The sequence below is a fragment of the Oryctolagus cuniculus genome, chromosome 6 (assembly GCF_051225735.1).
Source record: "Oryctolagus cuniculus isolate XC-2025 breed Fujian yellow rabbit chromosome 6, ASM5122573v1, whole genome shotgun sequence".
In the NCBI taxonomy this organism is placed as follows: Eukaryota; Metazoa; Chordata; class Mammalia; order Lagomorpha; family Leporidae; genus Oryctolagus; species Oryctolagus cuniculus.
This window is the reverse complement of record NC_142872.1, coordinates 109512567-109538452: the sequence shown is the minus strand read 5'-3', so window position 1 is coordinate 109538452 and position 25886 is coordinate 109512567.

Below are 25886 nucleotides of genomic sequence, written 5' to 3'. Positions count from 1 at the left end.
ACATGCTGTAAAGATTGTGCTGTGTTAAATCGAAATAATTACAAAGTTATCTGTAGAATATGACATGCTTTCTTTTCTCCTGGGATGGCACATCGGAACAGAAATTCTAAAATTTCACTTAAGGTGATAATATCCCTCCAATTAATTTTGAAATATGTGAGCACCAGACAAGAGAGAATACTAGCAGTGCAGTGAAGCAATCGTGTCCTAGATTTGTGAAGCATATGATATATGAATAAAGACTCACCTTGGCTGACCCCAGAAAGGAAGATAGTCATTAGGATATATGGCAACCTGTCATTGTTCATCTTATATTAACTAATATATAATATATGTGTCTCAGGAGAAACATCAAAAAATGAATAGTAAAATAACCAGGCAATTTAAAAAAAAATGGTTGCTCTGGAGATTTTGTCTTTTTATCTCTTTTTTAAATTCATATTTCTTTATGGGGTTTGTTATCACTTATATCTATGTCATTGATGGTTTAACTGATGCACATATTCACTATCCAAATATGCATTGCTTATTTATAATAAAATATGTGTAAAATCAAGCTATTCTTGATTAGTATTGGGTATGGTGAAACTATATGAAATTTAAGAAATATTTTCCAGAAATTTAGTTAAAATCAATAACATCTGAAGGCATTCTTGTTTGCTTTCTCTCTTATCAGTGATGACTTACCCTGTCTTGAGATTTTCAAGGAATCCGGTTTTGATATATAGTGTTTTTGTATGCCAAATTCATGTCTTTTTTAATTTAACAGAGTTAGAGTGAGAGAGAGAGAGAGAGAAAGGTCTTCCCTCTGCTGGTTCACCCCCCAACTGGCCGGTATGGCCAGAGCTATGCTGATCCGAAGCCAGGAACCAGGTGCCTCCTCCTGGTCTCCCATGTGGGTATAGGGGCCCAAGCACTTGGGCCATCCTCCACTGCCCTCCTGGGCCACAGAAGAGAGCTGGACTGGAAGAAGAGTAACCAGGACTAGAACCTGGCGCCCATGGGTGATGCCAGTGCCACAGGCGGATAATTAACCAAGTGAGCCATATTCATGTGTGTGCGTGTGTGTGTGTGTGTGTGTGTGTAAGTGGTAATGTTTTCTTATGACTACTGTTAAAACACATTTGCTATGAGAAAAGTCCATAAATTCATTTTTAAGAAGACATTTAGGGAAAGTTTAGTAAAACTTTCACAAATAACCACATTGACATTAGATTTTAATAATGACTATATATGTATATGTATGTAGATCATACTGCTTATATTATTTCTCTACTTGTATCTCTTAGTATATTACATAGCATAAAATTTGTGATGATTTTCAAGAACTAAAATGCCTCACATGATCTGTTCTGACCTGTCAACATTTCTAAACACATCTTCTACTCTGCTGCTTAATTTGTATGATTCAGTCAGTGACCATTTTGTTATTTTTCAGTTTTTTTTTCATTCTATTTGAAAGCTGGTTCAGATTGAGGTAGGGGGACAGCAATTGAATGAGAGATCTTCCGTCCCCTGTTTTAGTCCCACAAACAGCCAATAGCCAAGAACCTGGAACACATTCCTCCTGGTCAACCACATGAGTGGCAGGGACTCTTCACCAGTGTCTGTTGGGGTACATGTTAGCAGGAAGGCGGGAAGGAAATAGAGTAGCCAACATTCAAACCAGTCACTCCCATATGGGATACAGAAGTCCCAAGAGATGACTTAACACCTGCACTACACACTGTTTACTAAGGATGCCAATTTTATATTTATTCTATGGATCTTTGCTGTTGCTATTCCCTCTGCTTGGAAATATCTGTTCCTAGATTATGTATTATTGAATCTTTATTGTCATTTAATTATCAGCTCTTTTATCTTCTCAGACAGGTACAAATTAAATTTGTCTCCTATTTTCTATGCAATAATTTTCATAAAGAAATACTATTACATATTATTTACAATATCTATCATTGCCTCGAACACCCATTTTTGTTTCAGTGTTGACAATAAAATTTTCATCTTATATAGCAATTGTATATATTTAGTGCTTATATCAGTGAATATATGTCAATAATAATTAATGTGTAGTGAAACATATAGGTGAAATTTTGATGTAGAGTAGTTGTGTGGACTCGATCTATCTCTTCAAAGATTAATTATTGATTTAAAAGGGAAAATGTAATTTTAAAAAGAAGACATCTTGTAAGTACTAGTATGGCCAGCAGATCAAATGTAATACAACCGTCAATAGGACAAAACTGGCATCATGATCCTTTTAATATGATACATTACCTCCACTGTGATATAGCCTTGACTAAACAAGTTCCGAGTCGGTGAACTCAAGGGGCTTCCATAGCCTAGACAGCTCATGGCAAGAGCCTCGGGTGATTGCTGATGCCATAAATAAGAGTGCCAATTGTTAAATCAACAATGGGAGTCACTGGGTACAGGCTCCCCACGTAGGATCTCTGTCCTTACTGTGTTTTACTATGAAACTTAAAAATACACTACTAGTCGAACAATACCATATACCTTGTGTGGTTGTGTGAGGGCAGCCTGTTGAAATCCTTGCTTAGTGTATACTAGGTTGATCTTCTGTATATGAAGATAATTGAAAATGAAACTCGATGAAGGGCGGGATAGGAGAGGGAATAGGAGAGGGGAGGGCCACGGGAGGGAGTGAGGTTGGAGGGGGGGAAGCCACAACAATACAAAAGTTGCACTTTGTAAATTCACATTTCTTACATAATAAAAAAAAACTAAAAAAAGAATTAATACTGTTTTGATGTTATCTAAGCAAAAATGAATAACCTGAATTTCATCATGGAAAAATACCAAATATGCTCAAATTGAAGGATTTTTCAACAATTAACTGACCAATAATCTTTAAAACTCATAGTTTCAGAGATGAAAGAACACAGACTGATTATTTCAAATTAGACTAGATTTCATTGAAACAGAACAATTTTCCAAGGAAAGTGTTGATATAGGATTTGTAGCAAAATTTTGCTGTTGGTTTTGTACTGTGCGGATCAGGGGAAAGTAATGCAATAGAAGAGGGCAAAAAATTGAAGTCCCTATTAAGGGACTTGATGCAAAAGTTAAGGAAAATGTTTAGTATTATGCATTCTAAAAATTGTTGCCACTAAAATAAACATATTCTTAAAATATTTATTTTTTAAAAGGGGATATTGGATATACACATGCAGAAGAATGTGCCTAGACCTCTCTCACTGTTGAAAAAATATCAGCTCAAAGTAAATGAAATACCTCAATGTAAACTTTGAGATAATTAGGAAAGAAAAAAAATGAGGAAAACACTTCAGTTGTTGGAATGGGAAAGGATTTTCTGGATCAGACCACAAACACACAGAAAATTTAAAAAAAAAGATAAATTATATTTCATCAAACCAAAGAGCTTTTGCATAAGGAAACAATAAACAGAGTGAAGACATAATCTATAGTTTGGGAGGAAACATTTTCAGCTCTACATCTAACAAGTGGTTAATATCCATACTATATAAAGAATTCAAACAGCTCAATAGCAAAAATCCAAAACAATCCAGTTTTGGAATTTTCAGTAGACACTAACAGACATTACTCAAAGGAATACATACAAATGGTCAATAGGTACATGAAAAATCCTCAGCATTCCCAATTACCAGAGATATATAAACCAAGATAATAATTGGATATCACCTCATTTCAATAAGATTGGTTGTTATCAAAAAGACAAAGGCAACGAGTGTTGGCAAGTACGTGGAGAAAAGAGAACAACTATACATTGTCAGTGGGAACACAAATTAATATAGTCATTGTGGAAAGCAATATGGAGGTTTTACAAAAAAATAGAACTGTTTACTATGTGGTCCAGCAATCCCACTCTGGGGTATATCTGCACTCCCATATTTATTGCAACACTATTCAAAGTAGCCATGAAATGGAAATAATCATAATGCCAATCTAGTGATTACTGGATAAAGGAATACTTTACATATACACAATGGTTACTATTTAGCCATAAGATGGATGAAATCTTGTCATTGCAACAACATGGATGGAACTGGAGGTCACTATGTTAAGTAAAATAAACATCATAGAAAGACAAATATCACTTGATCTCACTCATATCTGGAGTCTAAAAATGTAAGTAATGACACAGAAGTTAAAAATCTACCAGGAGACTGTGGAAGTAAGGATTGGGAAAGGTTGATTGAGTCATACTAGCTTATAACTAGATAGGAGAAAGAAGTTCTGTGGTATATTGAATAGCAAAATTAGATAATGTTAATTTATTGTACATTAATCTTTATATTAAAAAAAGCACCTAGGGATGGGCATTTTGGCACAAAGGGTTAAACCACTAGTGGGAACATCCATATCCCACATCAGTCTCCCTGGTTGGAGTTCTGGCTACTCCGTATTTCCATCCAGTTTCCTCCTAATGCACTTGGGATGAAGCAAATGATTTCAAGAGCATTTGGGTTTCTGACAGATTGAGTTCCTGTCTTCAGACTCTGGCCTGACACAGCCTTAAGGAATTTGGGTAATGAATTAGCAAATCTCTTTCTCTCTCTCAGTCTGCTACTCTGCCTTTGAAACTAATACATAACTCTTTTTTAAAAAAACTACATTATAGGATTTTTGATTTTTTTCTCTATAAAAATGTTAAATTCTTTTAAGGATAAATATATATTGTAGTTGAATATTATACAATGCATATATGTAACAAAATATTACATAGCATTCCAAAATATATAAAATTTTTATTTCTGTAAAAATTTAAAAAAACACTTTTAAAAAAGTAAGTAACAATATGGCAGAGAAACAAAGAGAGAATATTTTCCAATCCTATGCCTCACTCCCTAAATGTCTTTAACAGGGAGAGTGGGCCTGGCCAAAGCCAGAAGCTGGTAAGTCCACTGTGGTCTCCCACATGGGTTGCCTAGACCCAACCACTTCAGCCATCACATTCTGCCTCTGAGCGGGTCCTTCAGCAGGAAGCTGGACTTGAGCTGTCCTGAAAGCAGAGGCAGATTCTTTGTATTTAGTGATTAAAAATGGGAAGCCAAGGACAAATTGCAAGGCTCGAATAGGATGGGGAAAATACACTGAAGCAGTCCATTGAATACCGTTTCTTGCAGGCAGAGGGAACATTGCTCTACGCTACTGAAGCAGGCCGTTAAGTTGTGGTGGAAAGGGTCTGGAAGAGGTTTTGAGAGAATTCTTGGGTAGTCTAAGAGGCAACAAAGCAAACTGGATGCAGCAGTGAAAGGAAGAGATCAGTTTTTTATTTTTTTCTCAAAAATCTTAGTGTCTCTAGGATGAAGAGATGCTGACTCCAGATTAGTAAGATTCCATAATGAGGACAATTAATCATATACTAACAGGCATTAGATTGACACGGATCAGTTCCCACAAATTCAGGGCAATGGCCAACACCATAAATCAGGATGGAAGATGTATGTATGAGTTTCCAGAGAGATATTTAAATATCATATTTACATACAATGTCTTACAATGACTTTAGAAGTGTCATACTATTTCTGTTATGATCTATTTAAATTTGTAAAAAAAATTATTTATTTTAAAGGCAGAGTTACGGGGGAGAAAGCAAGAGAAGAAAAAGAGAGAGAGGGAGAGATCTTTCATCCACTGATTCACTCCCCAAATTGATGTAGCCAGGATTCGGCCAAACTGAAGCCAGGAGCAAGGACCTTGTTCCGGGACTGCCAAGTGGGTGCAGGAGCCCAAGCACTTCAGCCATCTTCTGTTGCTTTCTCAGGCACATGAGCAGGGAGCTGGATTGAAACAGGAGCAGCCGAGATTCAAACCAGTGCCCATATGGGATGTTGGCATCACAGGTGGCAACTTTACTGGCTATGCCACAATGCTGGCCCCTCAGATTTATTTTTATTAACATTTATTGAATTGTTAAAGAGCATATTGTTAATTCCCACTAGGCAGATAAAGATGTTTCTTCTAGCTGGCGCCGCGGCTCACTAGGCTAATCCTCCGCCTTGCGGCGCCAGCACACCAGGTTCTAGTCCCGGTCGGGGCGCCGGATTCTGTCCCGGTTGCCCCTCTTCCAGGCCAGCTCTCTGCTGTGGCCAGGGAGTGCAGTGGAGGACGGCCCAAGTGCTTGGGCCCTGCACTCCATGGGAGACCAGGATAAGTACCTGGCTCCTGCCATCGGATCAGTGCGGTGCACCGGCCACAGCGTGCCGGCTGCGGCAGCCATGGGAGGGTGAACCAATGGCAAAGGAAGACCTTTCTCTCTGTCTCTCTCTCACACTGTCCACTCTGCCTGTCAAAAAAAAAAAAAAAGATGTTTCTTCTTTCATAATTTATCACAGTATTTTACATTTATTGTATAGTTCAGTATATTGCCTTTTTATCACTAACCTATTCTCCAAATGGCAGATAGAATAATTCTTTCAACACATGAATTTTATCATTCTGCCCTTTTCCATCAAAAGTATTCATCATCTGATTGCATATGAATTGATCTCCACTTCAAGTTATAACCTCAAGATAGGACACCATATAATTTATGACTTATAAAAATACTTTTGAGAATGAAAAGAAAAAGTCTTGAAAATTATCATGGTATAACATTATTCATAAACGTCCTGGGTGAATTTGAATTTATGGTCATCCACCCATCGTGTTGCTCTATAGCTGCAACTCCTGACAATTCCTCTTCCACATGTGTATCCAAAGCACTTGTCTAGCATATGGCATATCTTAGGGATTTTGTTAATAAACAGTTATTGTGTACTGGAATGAATGAACGATCAAGTAAATAAAGAATTAGTAGCCTGTATGTCAGTTTTTTGTGACCCTGGATTCAAATTTCTGATGACATTACTTAAGTTCGTTAAATGTTTTGTCAAGATATTCGAAATTATTTTCATATTTTCCCTCTTGGCTTATATTTATCATTTATTTATATGTATATTTATTTGATACATTTCTTTTTGCTTTAGCTATCAGTTTCTTAATGCTATCAGTTTCCCTCTTGATACTGTCTTTCTGTATCCCACATGATGTTATATGTTGTGTTTTCCTTTTCATTTATTTCAAGGCAGTTTTTCATTTCCTTTATAATTCCTTAATTTAGTAGCATGTTGTTTAATTTACATGTCTTAGTGAAGGTTCTTTTGTTCTTCTTGTTGATTTTTAGTTTTTTGTGTGTGTGCTTTGAGAAGATACTTGCTATAATTTCAGTATTTTAAAAATTACTGACACTTGATTTGTGACCTAACATATGGTGTATACTAGAAAATGTTCCATATACTGATGAAAAGACTGTGTATTCTGTAATTGTTGGGTGTAATGGCTTGTAAATGTCTGTTAAATATATTTTCTCAATAATACAGTTCAACTTTGATGTATCTTTCCTGATTTTCTGTCTGGATGATCTGTCCATTGATGATAGGGTGGTGTTGAAATCACCTACTATTATTGTATTAGAGTCTACCTCACCTTTAGGTTTAACAGTATTTGCCCTATGTATCTAGGTGTTGTTGTTTGGGTGCAAATATATTTACGGTTGTTATATCTTCTTGCTGAATCAATCATTTTATAAATGTATAATGTCTTTCTTTGTGTCCTTATAATTTTTGACTCAAAGTCTGCTTTATTTGTTATGAAGATAGCTATTCCTACTCATTTTGGCTTCCATTTGCCTGGTATATTTATTTGCAGAATTTCACTTTTAGTTTATATGCATTTTTATTTGTAAAGTGATTTTTTTGTAGGCATCATATAGTAGGGTATTTTTTTTAAAAAAAATTATTTGAAAGTCAGAGTTACACAGAGAGAGAAGGAGAGGCAGAGAGAGAGAGGGAGAGAGAAAGAGAAAGAATGAGAGAGAGAGAGAGAGAGAGAGTGAGAGAGAGAGAGAGAGATGTCTTGCATTCGCTGGTTCACTCTCCAATTGACCACGACAGCTGGAGCTGAGCTGATCCAAAGTCTGGAGCCAGGAGTTTCTTCTGTGTCTCCCACAAGGGTGCAGGCGCCCAAGGAGTTGGGTCATCTTCTACTGCTTTCCCAGGCCATAGCAGAGAGCTGGATTGAAGTGAAGCAGCTGGGACTTGAACCAGCTCCCATATGGGATGCTGGCACTGCAGGTGGCAGCTTTACCTGTTACATCACAGCGCTGGCCCCCTCAGTGTCTTTTTTCCTCTCTTCTCTTTCAGTAATCCCTATAATATGAATGTTTAGTCATTTAATGATGTCCTACATTTCATGTAGTTTCTTAATTATTTTTCAGTCTTTTCTGTATTTTGTCTGGTTAATTTCAAAAGTATCTTCTAGGTCATTACTTTTTTCCTCTACTTGGTCTGTTTTTGCTGTTGAAGCTCTTACTCGTATATTGTTTTAAGTTTCACTGATTGAATTTTTCATCTCCAAGCATCTATTTTGTCCTTTTTCATGATTTTGGTATCCTTAGTCAATGTTTCATTAGTTTCACCCATTGATTTCTTCACTTTTTAAGCTATCTGTATTCTCTTGCATCTCATTGAGTTTCCTTATAATCATTACGGTGAATTGTATTTTGGCATTAATTTATGAAATTTCCTTTGGATCAGGATCTAATTCTGGGGAACTATTGTGTTTTTGGAAGATGTCGTATTTCCTTGCTTCTTCATGTTTCTTGCCTCCCTGTGTTGATGTATGCGCATCTGATGAAATAGTCCCTTCATCTTTAAGGTTTAGGTTTTATTGGAAAATAATTTGTGGTTCAGATTGAATGCATTGTATCACTTGTCTTGTGTGTGTGTGTGTGTGTGTTCTATTTGGGAACAGAAGTGTAATTTCTGAGTGATTTTATTTTTTTGCTTTAATCAATGTCAGCTGTCTCTATAAATGACATTGTGTGTTTAGTACTGTTTGTAGGGGTAGAAGTGTGAATTTGTTGTCAACATGTTGTGGGTCTTTGGTCCCAAGAGAGTTCAGTGTCAACTACCATAAGGATAGTGATAGCCAAGGTAATATTCTTTCTCAAGGATATGAAAAGGACTGTTGTCCCATTTGTGAGGCTGAGTATGGCTGGAGTATGTGGCTCCAATAGTGGTAGCTCCAGGACTGCATGATGCGGATTGGCCCTTTCTCAGATGTTGCTGAGAAAGTTCAACTGGGACTGTTGCTTATAACACAAACAGCTCTAGTCCCAATACCATCGGATGTGAACAGACCCTGCACTGATCATACAGGGTGACTACAAATATAAAGGATACTTTGCACTGGAAGATATTGATCCACAGCAGTGCAATGAAGGCAGGTTCTTTCCCATGTCTTACTAAGGAACTTCCTGTGTATTTGAGAAAATTAATATTGATATTACAGTTCTAGTGTTGAAATTTTTTTTGTTTATCTCAGCATCTCTTGCAAGAACTTATTTTATATTTAGTAATCCTGTTTTCCTTAGCCTCTTTTGTGTGTCAATTTCTAAGACTTTATTCATTAAGACCTTAATGGTTTTGAATATTGTTCAACATATTAGAATTTTTCTGATATTTTTCTCATGAGAAGATGAAAATTATGAATTTGGAGAGAAATTGGGAAGTATAATTTTCATAACATCATATCAAGAATGCATCCCAGCAACGTGATTTGTGACTTAACGTTGACCTTCATTATTTGACTGAGGTCGGGTGTGCCAGACACCTCTGCTAGAAAGCTATTCTTTTTTCTTCCTCTTCATACTGTTTTTTCATGGATAAGAGTTGCTTTGTGTAACTCACACCTATGATGTGAGGAGTTATGTTTTGCTTCAGGGATTCTCTGAGACAAAACAAAGGAACCAATAGAGTATATAAGGATGCTTCAAAAATCCATTAAAAAAGTAATTTCAAATGTAATTTAAATATAGTTTTAGGAGGCAAAAATTTATAAAACTATGTATAGTTTTTTCCATAATATGTATTCTCTAGTATGTTTAAAAGTCCCCTCAAAAGTTAAAGGAATATGCACATTATGAAAAACATACTCATAGATTTCAATTCTTGTGGCAAAATAAATTTAATTGTATTTTATGATGTTTGAAGTAACTGTGCATGTGTGTGTGTGCGCGCACATGACATAGTATTTATAACATGCATATTAGTTATGGAAATTGGATATCATGAGCTCACATGTGTAAACTGGCAAGCCAAGAATGCTGGTGACATAATTCAGTGTTAAATTTGAAGGCCTGGGGGATATTGGAGGCAAATGTAGGGCTATGGTATGTATGAGCCTTGACTGTAGTCCAAAGGCCTGAGAACCAGAAACAGGAGGTATTTGGGAAGTCAAACAGGGAATGGGAAATTCTCTCTCTCAAATAAAATAAAATAAAATTCTTTGTTGTGGTATTGCAATCACAAATCCATGTCAGGTGTGCTTATTGTTATTGGAGACATCATTTATTCTAAGAAACTCCAGGTTGATAACAAAACCATGCACATATTTTTAGGTGTTTTTATAAGTAACAACTTGTATCTATTTGAATATTAAGCTAAGCATAATTTTGTGTTAATGTCTCTAACTCTATTATCATATGGATTATTTTATTTGCTTTCGTTAACTCCCAAAAAAAGTTCTAATAATAACCACTAAAAATGTTTTAAAATACTTACCATGTGGTACATAGCACATTGAAATGCTATTCAGTCAAAAAAAATAGGATGAACTCTTTAGCATTTAGTGGACAGTGAGAGAAAGAGACAGAGAGAAAGATCTTCCTTTTCCGTTGGTTCACACCTCAATGGCCGCCACGGCTGGCGCACCACGCTGATCTGAAGGCAGGAGCCAGGTGCTTCTCCTGGTCTCCCATGTGGGTGCAGGGCCCAAGCACTTGGGCTATCCTCCACTGCACTACCGGGCCACAGCAGAGAGCTGGACTGGGAGAAGAGCAACCGGGACAGAATCTGGCGCCCCAACCAGGATTATGCCAGCGCAGCAGGCGGAGGATTAGCCTACTGAGCCGTGGCGCCAGCCCCTGAAGGTCATTATGTTAAGACATATAAGATAGGCACAGAAAGACAAATAATAACTGATGTCACTCATATGTGGAGTATCATAAAATTTATTTCATAGAAATTGAAATTAGAATGTGGTTATCAGAGGCTGGGGAGGGAGGCATGAGAAAATATTGTAGTTTGATAAAAGAAAGAAATTCTACTGTTCGATTGCATAGTTGAGTGACTATAGATGATAATATTATATTGTATATTGATTTTTTAAAGGAAGAAAGGGTTTTGAATGTTTTCACCATAAATAAATGACAAATTTTTAAGAAGTTAAGTATGTTTGCACTGGTTTTAACATTATATAAGACATGGATTTTTAAAATATCACATGGTACCCCATATATATTCAGTGTTTTATATCTGTTAAAATTGCTAAGCCTTAAAAAACTTAGAGACAGTATAAAGAAAGATACAGAGAGCCAGCCTAAGAAACAAAGAATAAATGTTCTTTATTAGTGAATAAAAAGAGACTGAAACTACACAGCAATTTACAATAAGTACTAAAACAAAAAGCCAATAACCTCAGGGAAGTCAGAACATATATTTTAGGTCCAAATATGGCAGAGCAGAACACAAAAATTGGAATTGCAAGTTTCTTGGATTAAATAGAATCCAGTCTTGAACATCACTTCTACCTCTAAAATAAATAATTATTTTATGTTTATATAGTAAATAATACATAACACAAATATGTTATTCATGTATACGTATATGGATATACATACATATATATGTATATATTCATGAACGTGCACATATGTACAGACATCTATTATGTGATTTCTGAGAGTGTGTCTTATTGCAGTAATTCTTAATAATTATTTTGTCATATTTTAAAAATTACTGCTGAGACTTTGAAATTTAATTATATCAGGGTAATTATTTTTACCTATTATAATATTTTGATTATTAGAATAAAAGCAGTGAAGAAAAACTCTAGAGAACCCTAGCATAGAGAGATTTATTTCTGCCCATATGTGCTACATACTTAATAAGCCAGGTTTACTGTAGGGAAGTAAAATATTTGGTCTACAAATTAAGAATTTAATTATATTAACACTGTAGCTCCTCTTGGATGTGGAGATTATTCTAATATGCAAAACATCTGTAACCTCAGCGTAAAACATTTTTTTCTACATGACTCAGAATGTTAGGGGATCATAGAGTTGCATTGTCTAAACAAGTAAAAACAATGGAAAATTAAACAACCGTTTGATTTATATCTTTGAATAGTCACAGAAATAAGAAAATGTGTGTGCTAAAAGGCACTAAGTAATAAAATACAGAGTGAAGAAGCTTATATTTGTAAAGGCAGAAGAAATGGTTAGTTTCTATAAATATACATATAAATACAGAAGTTGTTGCTTTTATTATAAAATAAATTATGTATTTAATGAAATATTTTCACTGTCTGAACTTTATCAGAATTGTTTGAGTTCAGGAAAATCAACCAAGCTAAAATGAAAATAGTTTTGCAATAGTCTCATACAATTTGATCTTCCATAATTTTATATACAATTGTGTGTAAGTCAACTTTGTTGACTTCCCAAGCCTACCCATTCACATACAGATATATGCATGCACACACACAAACACACACCACACACACGATCTTGCAGTGTTTAAGAGAAAGATATGCTGTGATATTGTCTCAACTTAGCCAAGAGACACTAATATACAGAAAAATGTGAAATGGGCTACAAAATCAAAATTGGCAAACAAATATTTTGCTAGATTTTGATGCATTTCAAAATGGATAGATGGCTCTGTAGTGCGATGTGTACTGGCATCTTGTATAAGATACAGAGGATGCATACTCTCAATGCTTCATCAGTTCCTTATCCCCTGGCCTTACTTGACATCACGTTCCTTCCTGTGGAGTAGCATAAAATTTCCTTAGCTAGAAATATCTCAGAGGTTTTTTCTTATTAAACATTTCATGTTCAGAATCTGAAAGCTGTCTTTATACTTTAAAGATGGGGTATAATAGAGGAGATGAAAGCAACAATTAGAAGTTTTTTGATGACTATGATCATGGCATCCTACAAAATCATTGGTAATATCTAATTGAGATAAATTTTTTTGTTGTCCCACTAATTAATCTCCCCTCAAGATAATCAGAGATCTGGATTTGATCTTTCAAAAACAGTTATGCACAAGTGAGTTTCTTTTGTCTTTAGAATCTTCCAGGTATGACATGACACTGCATTACAAGCAGCTTAAGGGCTTGAGATCATTCTGATTATGATAAAAGGTTATCTTAGTATCAAGTTATTAATTTTTTTAGTATTTCTCCTTCCTGCAACATTTAGTTCTTTCCTTCTTTTGATATCACCACCCCAACTTTCTCTTAAAGAAATACACTGGGACCAGCGTCAAGCAGGGAAGGTAAAACTATCGCCTGCAATGCTGGCATCCAATATAGGCACCAGTTCAAGTCTTGGTTGCTCCACTTCCAATCCAGTTCCTTGCTAATATGCCTGGGAAAGCATCAGAAAGTGGCATAAGTACTTAGTCCCCTGCCAGCCACATGGGAGACACAGAAGAAGCTCCTGGCTCCTGGCTTTGGACTGCCCAACTCTAGCCATTGCAACCATTTGAGGAGTTAACCAGTGAATGGAAGATCATCTCTCTCTCTCTCTCTCTCTCTCTCCCCCCTTCCCTCTCTCTCTCTCTCTCTGTGTGTGTGTGTGTGTGTGTGTGTGTTGTTTCTCTCTCTGTAACTCTGCCTTTCAAATAAATAAAGAAATCTTAATAAAAAATATACCTAACTTTTTTTTTTCCTTGAAATAGAAGTAAAATTGTTAGTCGTGCAAGTGGAAGGGGTGGAACACCTAGGACAGATGAATATATAGTTTTGTTTTTTAAAGACTTTTTAAAAATGTATTGAAAGGAGGAGTTACAGAGAGACAGAGGCAGAGAGAGAGAGAGAGAGATAGAGAGAGAGAGAGAGAGAATCTTCAGTCTGGTTCACTCCCCAGATTGTTGCAATGGCCAGAGCTGTGCTGACCAGAAGCCAGGAGCTTCTTCTGGGTCTTCCACGTGGGTACAGAGGCCCAAAGACTTGTGTCATCTTTTACGGGTTCTGCCTGTTTGCCTAATGTGTTGTTCTCATGAAAATCAATTTCCCTTAAGCTGACTTTCCAAGGGTAATATTTCCCCCCTCCACAGGGCAAGTTCAATAAAATAGTAGCGCCTACGAAGACTCTCACAGGCAATAGTAGAGAGCTGGATTGGAAGTGGAGCAGCCAGGACTAGAACCAGTGCCCATATGGGATGCCGGCTCTGCAGGCAGTGGTTTTACCCGCTATGCCACAGCGCTGGCCCCTATATAGTTTTAAAAATAAAAGCACTATTGATGTTCAGTTCACATGCATTTTACCCATTCAGAATATGTAATCTGATGTTATTTAGCTTGGGTTCTTTGTTGTACAATCATCAACCTAAACAATTTTAGTACATTTTCATCATCCACAAGGTAAAAGAAAATTAGAGAGAAAACCCCATAACCATTAGTAGACATTCCCCACTCTCTCCTTCATTTATACACTCCTTCACAACCAATTGCCAATCCCATATTTTCACTCATTTACTTTATACCTCTATATATTTACTTATTTTGGAAGTTGAGAAAATATGAAGGTATTTCAAAAGATTGGAGAAAAATGGAATTAAAAGATAAATTCACTTTCATGCAAAAATACTTTGGAATCCATATATATTTCTTCATAATATACATTTTACATGAAAATTTTTAAGAACCGTCATATTTCTCCTATGTAGCTATAATTGTATATGCTTTGACCAATTTCACATTACATAGGAATGAAAATATATGGATCTAATATGTGGATTTTAATAGTGACACAATGAAAACTTTTTTTTTTCTGATACCTACAGAAGGGAACTCCATTATCCTCTTCCATCCTGCATTCTGGTGGCCCAAATTTTCCCCAAATTCTGTTAGCTACTTTATATATTTGAACAATGTCCAATATAGAAAACAAATAAACAAGAATCCCTCCCCTAACATCCATGATGCCTGATAGCTTATGGCTGATATCTGTAATACTCTACATGAGCTGTCTTAACGTCTTTGCAAGTTGAACTTCTATAAACATGGAACAATAATTAAATATTTTGCCAAATTCCTTTTTCTTAGAACCTCCTATTTTACTTCAATTTATTCCCATTTCTTCTCCTACTGACTTTGCTTTTTGACATTTTTGAACTTACAGGGATATTTTCCCTTTCTTGAATTTGACCTGTTCCTGTTCCAGTCTTTTCTCCTATAGTTTTGTTTTTACCCTGCAGTCTAAGCCTTATCTCCTGGCCATTTATCTATGCTGATGCTTCTTCTTACCACTTGTGTTTTGTTACTACTGTGTGTAGTCTCAGTCTGTTGTCATGTGGAATCTGAGACACCTCTGTTAATCTTGTACATTTAATATCATTTTTTTTCTTTAAATTCGAGAAAAACTCAACTCCCTGTTAGTGGTCCTTTCTAAACTCCTTTAAAAGCCTGGGTTATTCCTGAGGAAAATGAAATTTACTAATGTTATTGATGAATTTTAATTACAAGTGGTCATATAAATTGATTCAGTCACTTAATTTAATAAACCACATTTTAAAATTGTTACAATTTCTATACCTGTCAAAGCCCTATTTATATGAACAAAGATATTAAACTGCTGTTACAATTCAGTGTTCTTGGATGGATTTGTTTTACTATGCCAGGCTGAACCAGAATGTCCTCTTAACTCTTTTAATCACAGTAAGCCAGAGATTTCAACATATCAAAACTCAGTAACTGATTTTTTATTAAATTAAATCCATGAAATACATAAATTATATCCATATTGCTTTACTTCTGGGGCTTAAACATTTGAAAATATTAAAGGTGTCTTACCTTCATGTTAACAATGTTTGTATGTAGTTGACACACACTGTTGGGGCCTAGGTCTACTACTCTGTTGAATATTTCATAGATTGGAAGTAATGTCCTAAATTTTTGGCTCATATACCTAGTCTTCTTATATCCTTGCAGAGCAAAATCTCCTTAGTATTAACTAAGTATTCGGGCAAAGACAAACTGTAGTGATTTGAACACTGTTTTAGAAGAAGGTGATTCTAATATTTTTTAAAAAATCAATTTTCTCCAATCTTTTGAAATACCTTCATATTTTCTCAACTTCCAAAATAAGTAAATATATTCTCAAAATTAAAATTGCAAGGTTGAGGTGCAGAAAACATTTTGAAAATATCTATTTAGTATATTTATTGATAGAAGAATTTAGTCTAAAAGAAATTAAATGATCACCAATATAGGAAGTGTCAAAACCATCACTGAGTTTCTAGAATTCTATTTCTATACACTTCTTGTTGTAGAGGCAAAATAATCATCTTGTTAGAAGTTATCATTTAAATTTTCAGCCACTTAAAAACTCCTAATTAGCCAGTTTAACAGGCTTTTTTTTTTGTAAAGGGCCAAATACTAAATATTTTACATTTTGTGGACCATTAAGTACCAGTTACAATTACTCAGCCCTGTCTTTGTGCTTGCAATCAACCATAGAACATACATAAAAGAGTGGGCATATCTGTATCTCCACAGAACACACAAAAATAAGCATGAAAAATACTTCCATATTTTTCTCAGCAGCTATTATATTATGACATGCCTGGACTGGTTTTGTTGATATATACATAAAACAAATTGCTTGAGGAAAATATGGTAGTGATACAGACCAGAGGGTTTTAGAGTTTTATGTTGCCTAAGGACACCTGAGGAACATCAAAAGTCACTAAATATTATATATTTTTCAATTTAATTATATTTCAAAAATTAAAATTTCTCTTTGCTCATATTTTTACTTTATTTTCAATTTATTGACACTTGATCAGCTAGAAATAAATGTACCTGAAGATAAAATTTCTGGCAGTTTCTTAGTAGCCTACTTGCAAAGAGTAACCATGATGTTATTAAAAGCTGATGTTTACTTTGTAGACCTGAGCATTAAATGTGCTAAATACTGTTTTTCAAATCTGGAAATATATATTATATTTATAAAATATAAAAACTATATATTATATAATACATATAATATATAATATATTTATATAATATGATATATATATATATAACATATTAAAAGCCAATCTTAAGAGACCAAGGAATGGTTAAATTAAATTAGAATTGATACCTGCGGCTATAACAATCTGGGCCCATTATCTCAACTCATTGGAGCTTGATGTTAATGAAGTCAAGGTCAGGGGTTAGTTCTCCATATGAGACAGCAAGTATCACACAAAGACAACCATTCTGTTCTTGTCTTTATAATGGTCACCCTATTCTAACCATATGTTTCATAAATAATTGTAACTAGCCACAAACAGGACAAGAAAATAAATGTTTGATTGAACTTCAAAAAGTTCAGAGAAAATAACATTAAAGATAGGAATATGGGTTAAACAATTTGAAATCCATATGTATTGTTCTTTTTTTTAATAAGACCTCTTCATATAAAGCTCAAATCATCCTCTGTAATAGTGAAAGGAATATTAAATATTCCTTCCTGAGGAAAATGAGTCCATGTTCATACATAAAGAGCACTGAATTTTATTAGATAAATTTCCTTTATAGCTTTAATAATAGCTTCAAAATACACAATTCACTTTGACCTAATGATTTATTTAGCTTCAGTTACAGTTGCATTTATTCATATGCTTATCTTCCAGCTACAATGCTACATTCTGGGAATATAATGGTCAATTAGACCTTAACAACCTGACAATGAGTATAACACAAGATTTGGGTGAGTGCATTTAGGTGTTGTTAATTAAAGGTTGTGCCTATTGAAAATAATAGTGGTACTCAAATACATCCAGTTGATATTTGGAAGTGATTCAGGAATTCACAAATTTTGTTTTGCCAATAAACTTTTCTTCTGTAATGCTTTCTTGAGAGAGAGAAAAAAAGAAAAATCAAAACAACAGAAAGTCAACATAGTTTATTATTAATAGGGAGTTTTGGATTTCCAAACAGAGTAGCATAGAAACATAGACAACTCCGATAATTTTGATGGGGTTGTATTGTTGCACAGTTAAGGGACCTTGTACACCTTCCCCATATTTCCATCAAAAGGCTTCATTTTAGGTCTTTGCTGAGCACAGCAGATTAAGCTGCCCTCCTGTGACGCTGGTAACCCATATTAGCACAGGTTTCATTCCTTTCTGCTCCACTTCCAATCCAGTTCCCTGCTAATGTGCCTGGAAATTCAGTGAAGATGACCCAAGTGCTTGAGTACTTGAGAATGCTGTGGGAGACCAGACTGGACTTCCAGGCTCCTGGCTTCAACTGGGCCCAGCTCTGGCTGTTGTGGCAATTTGAGGAGTAAAACAGAAGATGGAAGATTCCTCTCTGTCAATATGCTTTTCAAATAAATAAAATTAAACTTTAAAAATATTTTTTAAAAGACTTCAATTCAAGGTTCACTCTCATGATACTTTTATCTTCTGAGTATAGGATTATCTAAACATGACAATATTGGAGAGCTCCCTGAGTTTTCTAAGAAAGTACGAAATCAGCCTGCTCTTCCAGTTGGAATGGTTGGAGAAAGAGAGAGAGAGAGAGAGAGAGAGAGAGAGAGAGAGAGAGAGAGAAAGAGAAATTGCAAGAGAAAGAGAATCTTATTTAATAATCTTTCAACCAGAAGACAACATAAGAGAAAAATCGGATTAGTTAAACTACAGTTGGCTAGGTGAAGTAAATTTTCTTCTTATAGTATGAGAAGCACTTTTTCCCCCCTATTTTCTATCAGTTCATGTTTTGGACTTGTTCAATCCTGTCTTTCCCACCATAAGCAAGTTAACTAATCCAATGAAACTTTGATAGTCTCAGGTATAAAAATGGTAACATACAGCACTGGCACTGTGGTGTAGCAGGTAAAGCCATAGCCTGCAGTGCCGGCATTCCATGTGAGTGCCAGTTCAAATCCCAGCTGCTCCAATTCTGATCCAGCTCTCTGCTATCCTGGGAATGCAGTAGATGATGGCTCATGTGCTTGGGCCCTGCACCCATGTGGGAGATCCTGAAGAAGCTTCAGGCTCCTGGCTTTGGATCATCCCAGCTCAGGCTATTGAGGCCATTTGGGAGGTGAATCAGCAGATGGAAGTCTTTCTCTCTCTTTCTCTCTCTCTCATTCTCGCTCTCTCTGCCTCTGCCTTTCTGTAACTCTGCCTTTCAAATAAATATATAAATCTTAAAAAATGATAACATATATCACATATCCTGGTACTGAATAAATAAGAATATGTTAGCTCCTTTTCTTTCAAATAACGTCATATAAAATTTTATTGGTGGTTAGAAATTACAAGTAGGAGATAGGGATGGTCAGAACAGAATCCACAATGTATAGGTGATGGTTGACCTAGATGATAATAAAATTTTACCAGATGGAAAGGCTCTTCAAGCAGATGAATAAAATCATACCAAAAGGCACAGCTTGCTAATGTACATGAGGTGTTTGGGAAATATGGAGAAATTTCTTTTTTTGGCAGGCAGAGTGGACAGTGAGAGAGAGAGACAGAGAGAAAGGTCTTCCTTTGCCTTTGGTTCACCCTCCAATGGCCACCGCGGCCGGTGCGCTACGACCCGCGCACCGCGCTGATCCGATGGCAGGAGCCAGGTGCTTCTCCTGGTCTCCCATGCGGGTTCAGGGCCCAAGCACTTGGGCCATCCTCCACTGCACTCCCTGGCCACAGCAGAGAGCTGGCCTGGAAGAGGGGCAAGTGGGACAGAATCCGGCACCCCAACCGGGACTAGAACCCGGTGTGCCAGCGCCGCAAGGCGGAGGATTAGCCTAGTGAGCCGCGGCACTGGCCTAATATGGAGAAATTTAAATCTAGTAATACAGCACTAAAGTGGAATAGGAAATAAAATGAAATTTTGATCTCCAAAGAAGGTAGAAATGCTCTTGCTCATTTTTAAATTCTACATAAGAATCCTGCCATGTGTGGTTCATACAGTTCTTATGACAATCAAATATCAAATTGTAAACATATGCAAACATTGGTAACACGCAAAGTAGGTGTAGACAGGCCGGCGCCTTGGCTCACTAGGCTAAACCTCCGCCTTGCGGCGCCAGCACACCAGGTTCTAGTCCCGGTCCGGGAGCCGGATTCTGTCCCAGTTGCCCCTCTTCCAGGCCAGTTCTCTGCTGTGGCCAGGGAGTGCAGTGGAGGATGGCCCAAGTGCTTGGGCCCTGAACATGCATGGGAGACCAGGAGAAGCACCTGGCTCCTGCCATCGGATCAGTGCGGTGCACCAGCCGCAGCGCGCCGGCCGCGGTGGCCATTGGAGGGTGAACCAAAGGCAAAGGAAGACCTTTCTCTCTGTCTCTCGCTCTCACTGTCCACTCTGCCTGTCAAAAAAAAAAAAAAAAAAAAGTAGGTGTAGACAAGTAAGTATGTATGAACTTTGCTCTTAATTAAAAATCAAGTAAGTACATGATTTTTGTAGCATATGAGTAGACCACACATGAAAAGAATTTCATTTTCCCTTATGTGTGTCTATTTTAGTTAACATAAAAATACAGTAGGACAGTAGCAAAAATGAGAACTCTAAAAATGTAATATGTGAATCATGAAAAATGATTTCTGATGGCTTTAGTACTACCATACCCAATATTGAAATGATATATTGAAAATTATATATTATCTATATTAGTACAATTTATGGATTAAAATACTGAAAAAGTATTTAAAGAGAAGGGAAATCATGTGATTGCACAATATTATGAAGCAATAGTTTTAAGAGAAAGGAAGGCAAAATTCAGGAAAAGGCCAGATTTTATCTTGTTGCTTATGGTCTGGAAAGAATCTTTAGATAAGAAACGTGAGTTGAAGCCCCTGAATGAAACTTTTTGTTTCTTACAACATAACTTAAATATCAAGAACAAAAAGTATGTTCTGAGTTACACTTTTTATATTTTTTTTGCAATTATTCACTTTTGAGTTAGACTGTTACTTACTGCTATATTATATTTATCACTTTCATAAAGTTTAGATACTATGAAATGAACACAAATAATTTATTTGATTTGCAGTTATATTTATGTCTTTACCAGGTAAAAGTGGAAGTATGAGAAAATATTTCCAAGAATGTTAATGCTAGATCACCTTAACCATCATCACCAGTTTTCCGTCAGTGCACTCCTAATGCAAACCTTATTGTTTTCCCCAAGGCTCTTGGCAGCTTGTCTGGATCTTGCTACACACTGTGTAGTGATCTTTGATAAATATGCATTTATTCTCTAAAGTTGCATAATGCATGAACTCTTGGCATGAGGATATTTAGCTGCTATATGCTAAGTATGTTATTTATGTTCTTAAAATTTTTGTAAAACAAAACTTTTAATTCCATGGCTCAAATTTGTACCCAACTATAGTTCTAAACCTTAATTTTCCTCTTAGTTTAGATAGAATTCTGATCCTTACTTCTTCTGTTGTACAATGTTGGTGCTGTTTTAAAAAAAAATTCTAAGAAAGCTAACACCATTACCTTCCTGCATAACATTTTTTGTCTGCAAGCAGCTAAGAATAATATTATGGTCTTGCTCAAAAATAGTCATTTCAGGGTCAGTTTTATTTGATAGATGATCTCATAAAGATTTTCTCTCTGCAGAAGCTAGCCATAGGAAATATTTAAAACAATCAGAATTCAACATATGCCATGAGGAGTCTTCTTCAGCAGTGTCCTGTACTTGTGTAAAAAATGTCAATCAGTGTCACATGTACTGTCATATATATGGCTTCTCCTATGGCAAATATGTACCATTTTTGCAGGTTAATTACAAAATATATACAAATATGTTTTACACTTTTAATTAAGATAACATATTAGAAAACTGTTTATTATTGATGTTTTGCTATTGTATACATTGTGTAATATACAGTAAGGCTAAGTATAACATTTAGCATTTCTTTGAGTCTATTTTTTAAAAGAGAAATGTGGCTGTTTTCTGAAATGCTTATGAAGTAAATATTTTTATTTGTTCTATGCATACTCATTTTAAATCAAGTTTGCACACCAATGTGAAATTAAGATAAAATTCTCAGTTGCATCCTCACACCTGTGCAATCTTTTGAATTTCTATTTTTGTTCCTTAAATGTATCTGGTATTTAGCCTTTTCTTTTGATGGCCCTTGTTAGTGCCTTATTATCTCACGTTAATTATAATACGATTCTTTTAACTTGGAAATATGCTGTTTGTTTCCCAGTCTAGTCCAACTTTAATACCCCTACTTAATATCTTCCTAAAGATATGTGCTAATCATGTAATAATTCTGATTAACAATTAATATCAGTTTCCTATTATTTTCCACGTTTCTGATGTTCCCTTAAAATAATGTTGCATACTTTAGCTGCATCCTTTCATGTTTCATCTCTTTCAGTTCCCTGCTGATTCACTGTTATATAACAATGCATTTACGCAGTTTGTTCCTCATTCCTGGCAAGATATTTTCTAAAAGCTTAGAGTTCTCCAGGTGATAGGAGTGTCTTTGATATCTCAGGGGTCCCTTGCCTCAAACTTGACTTTATGCTAACAAGATGATTCAAGATGAGAGCTGGTCACATCAGAATGATGAAGTTTAAGCTTTAGAGAGCGAGGCTTTTAAGCTAGATAATTTCAGGTCAACCTCCCTATTTCTGGGGATGAGAACAAGATAGAGAGGACAAGAGTAGAGACTGACTGCAGTGACATAGCCAAGGATTCAGTTATTCATGCCTGTAGAATGAAACCACCATAAAAAACTCTGGATGCCACACGTCAGGTAATTGTCCAGGAGAGTAAAGGAGCTCCATGTGTGGGACTTTCCCTACGCTTCTCTTCATTTGAGTAGTCCCAATTTATACCCTATAAAATAAAACTGTAATTGTGAATGATTCTAATGGTTTGTCACACCTGAGAGGGTAATAGAAATCCTTGAGGTTGTAGCCAGTTGGTTGGAAGTGTGAATGTCCTGGGAACACCTAAATATGTCACTGTGGTGGATGCAATTTTGTTATAGATCATGCCCTTGATTACATGAAGTCTGAGCTGACTCCAGCTATTAAGTATTAGAATTGCACTGCAGTATTGCGTTCACTAGGCATCTAACTGTTGTTCAGATATACTTATTCCCTATGACCCCATTTCTTAATATATAATATTTGTTTTTTTTATCAAACTACACTTCAAAAGTCATTCATAGGTTATTATTTACAAATAATTCTACTCCAATATAAATAACAAAGAGGTTGTTGTGTAGATGAACCTGGGAAAGTGCAGTTATCAAGTCCCCACGCCTTTTGTTCTTGCCCTGCTTTCCCTGTGTTCCCATATCTCTGTGCCTCTATGGTGATCTGTGTCATGGTAACTGACAGGCCCACCTGCCTGGCTAGCTCTCCAGAAGTCTGTTATGTAATGGTTTTTTTCCTCTGGTTTACTTTTGTTTATAACTCATATAAGCCACTGGGTGACGTGGCTAGTTGCAGCTGTTTGTGCATGGATGTGTATATGTGTATGTGGCTCTAGGTGGATGTGTAGCTGTATGGAGCTATGTGTGGCTGTATGTAGATGTTTCTGTGTATGTGTCTGACCACTGCCACAGACTAAAAAGCAGATATCTCTTGTGGCCCCATTGCCACTGGGGACAAGTGGCTGTTCCTTCTGTGTTTCTCATCGCCACTGTGATTGAAGGAAGTTATAAACCTAAAAACAGATTTGAGTTGTTCTCAGACCTGGAATCTGGGTTCTAAGTCCTGGACATATGGTTTTTGTTGTTGTTATTGTTGTCGTTGTTCTCAGAACATGGAAAGGCAGAGGAAGATAAGCTTCAGATACAGGCGCGTGTGTGTAGTCTTTGATTCCATTCCTCTGCATTTGTTATGTTCCTGAGCTCATTTAGATCCAAACTCTACCTTGGACTATATGACTGCTTACAATTAAAGTTACAATCTCACCATTTCGGGGCACTATGAGGAAAATGGGATTATGTACTTCACAAAATAATTGATCAAAAGTCCTGGGTTTCATTGTATTCAATCATGGTGAACCAATCAGTGAGGGTAAAAATTTTCCTGATTGTTAGGTCTGGGACCAAGACTTTCCATGAAATTCCTGTGCCAGGGAATTATGGGCACAGGTGGAGTGATTAGTTAAGGATGAATCAATCCTGAGTGCTCCATAGTGGAGGAGAGGATGTTCCTCAGTGGAAATTCAGGTTACTGTTAGGAAAAAGGTGGAGGAGAATATTGGCTGGGCAAGCAACAAATATCCTTCTCGACTTTTCTTCCTCAACTCAGTTGATTCCACTTGAAATTAGCATTAATTTTATCTTTCTATAGCACATACCTGATCATGTCACTTCGTATTTCTGATTTCACATAATTTTCTAGTGTTGAGTCAAACTCTCAAGCTGTTTCATAGTATAGACTTAGTATAGTTTAGTGACTTATTCTTGTAACCATTCCAGTAAGTATGTTTTCACTCTATCAGGCTATGGAGCCAGATGTGCTTATGGTTTTATTTTTAGTATGTCTTCCAGTGCCCTTGCCTTCCCCATCTTTAGTTTTGAGATCTGCCACTAGTGACATCACTTATATGCAGTCCAGCCTGCCTTCCATGACTTCGGCTGTTCCTTTCTTTGTGCTTTCATCTTGTATTTTCTCCTTCCATATAGTTCTTTTGTGGTTCCCATAACTTGTTTTTTTTTCTACCATTGCTCTGCTTCTTCATAACTTTGTTCCATATTTTACTAACTTTAACCACACATCACCATATATGAATGGCATGCATAACATGTTTAGAAAACACATACAGGGGCTGGCACCGTGGCTCACTTGGTTAATCCTTCACCTGTGGCGCCGGCTTCTCATATGCACACTGGGTTCTAGTCCCAGCTGCTCCTCTTCCAGTCCAGCTTTCTGCTGTGGCCCAGGAGTGCAGTGGAGGATGGCCCATGTGCTTGGGCCCTGCACCCCATGGGAGACCAGGAAGTAGCACCTGGCTCCTGGCTTTGGATCAGCTTTGGCCGGCCTTAGTGGCCATTTGGGGAGTGAACCAACGGAAGGAAGACCTTTCTCTCTGTCTCTCTCTGTCTATAACTCTAACTGTCAAATAAATTTAAAAAAAAAGAAAACACATACAATTAAACAAATCTCATAAGTGTTTTCTTTTTTTACGTAACTGAAAATTTCCAAACTACCTTCATTCCCTACAGACTTGCAGAGGCAGCAGGAGTGTCAGATAACATACTAACTATAGATGAAAGGCCTGCTACTGGCATTTTATTTGTTGTCCTTATGAAGATACAATACTTTATTATAATCCAAAAATGGCTAAGAGTTCCTGGATGGCCCAGAATTAATGATATATGAGCATTATTAATAAATCTGGCTGATTAAAATAAGGCAGCATTTGATACACTATTTTCCAAATTTGTTAGCATGTATCAAATATATAGATAATTGTTTGACAATTTGGACATTTAATAAACACAAATTGTTACACTTTTGATTTTTATTATTATTAGATCAAGATAGTAGATATGAATAGACAGAGGGAGGAGACTGTATTTGTCTCTATAAATTAACATAATATTAATCACAAATTCCTTCTTGAAGAAACACGCAAACATCTATTGCTTTTTTGCATTATAAATGGAAAGAATGACAATATATTCTTAGATATAAAATGATATAAAGATATATAATTTTATTTAAAGGGTGGTATTTGGCTTAATGCTTAAAATGTCAAATTAACACAGTTGCATCCCACTAAGAGTCTTGATTTATTACTGGTTCTGGCTCTTTTTTTTAGATTTATTTATTTATTTGAG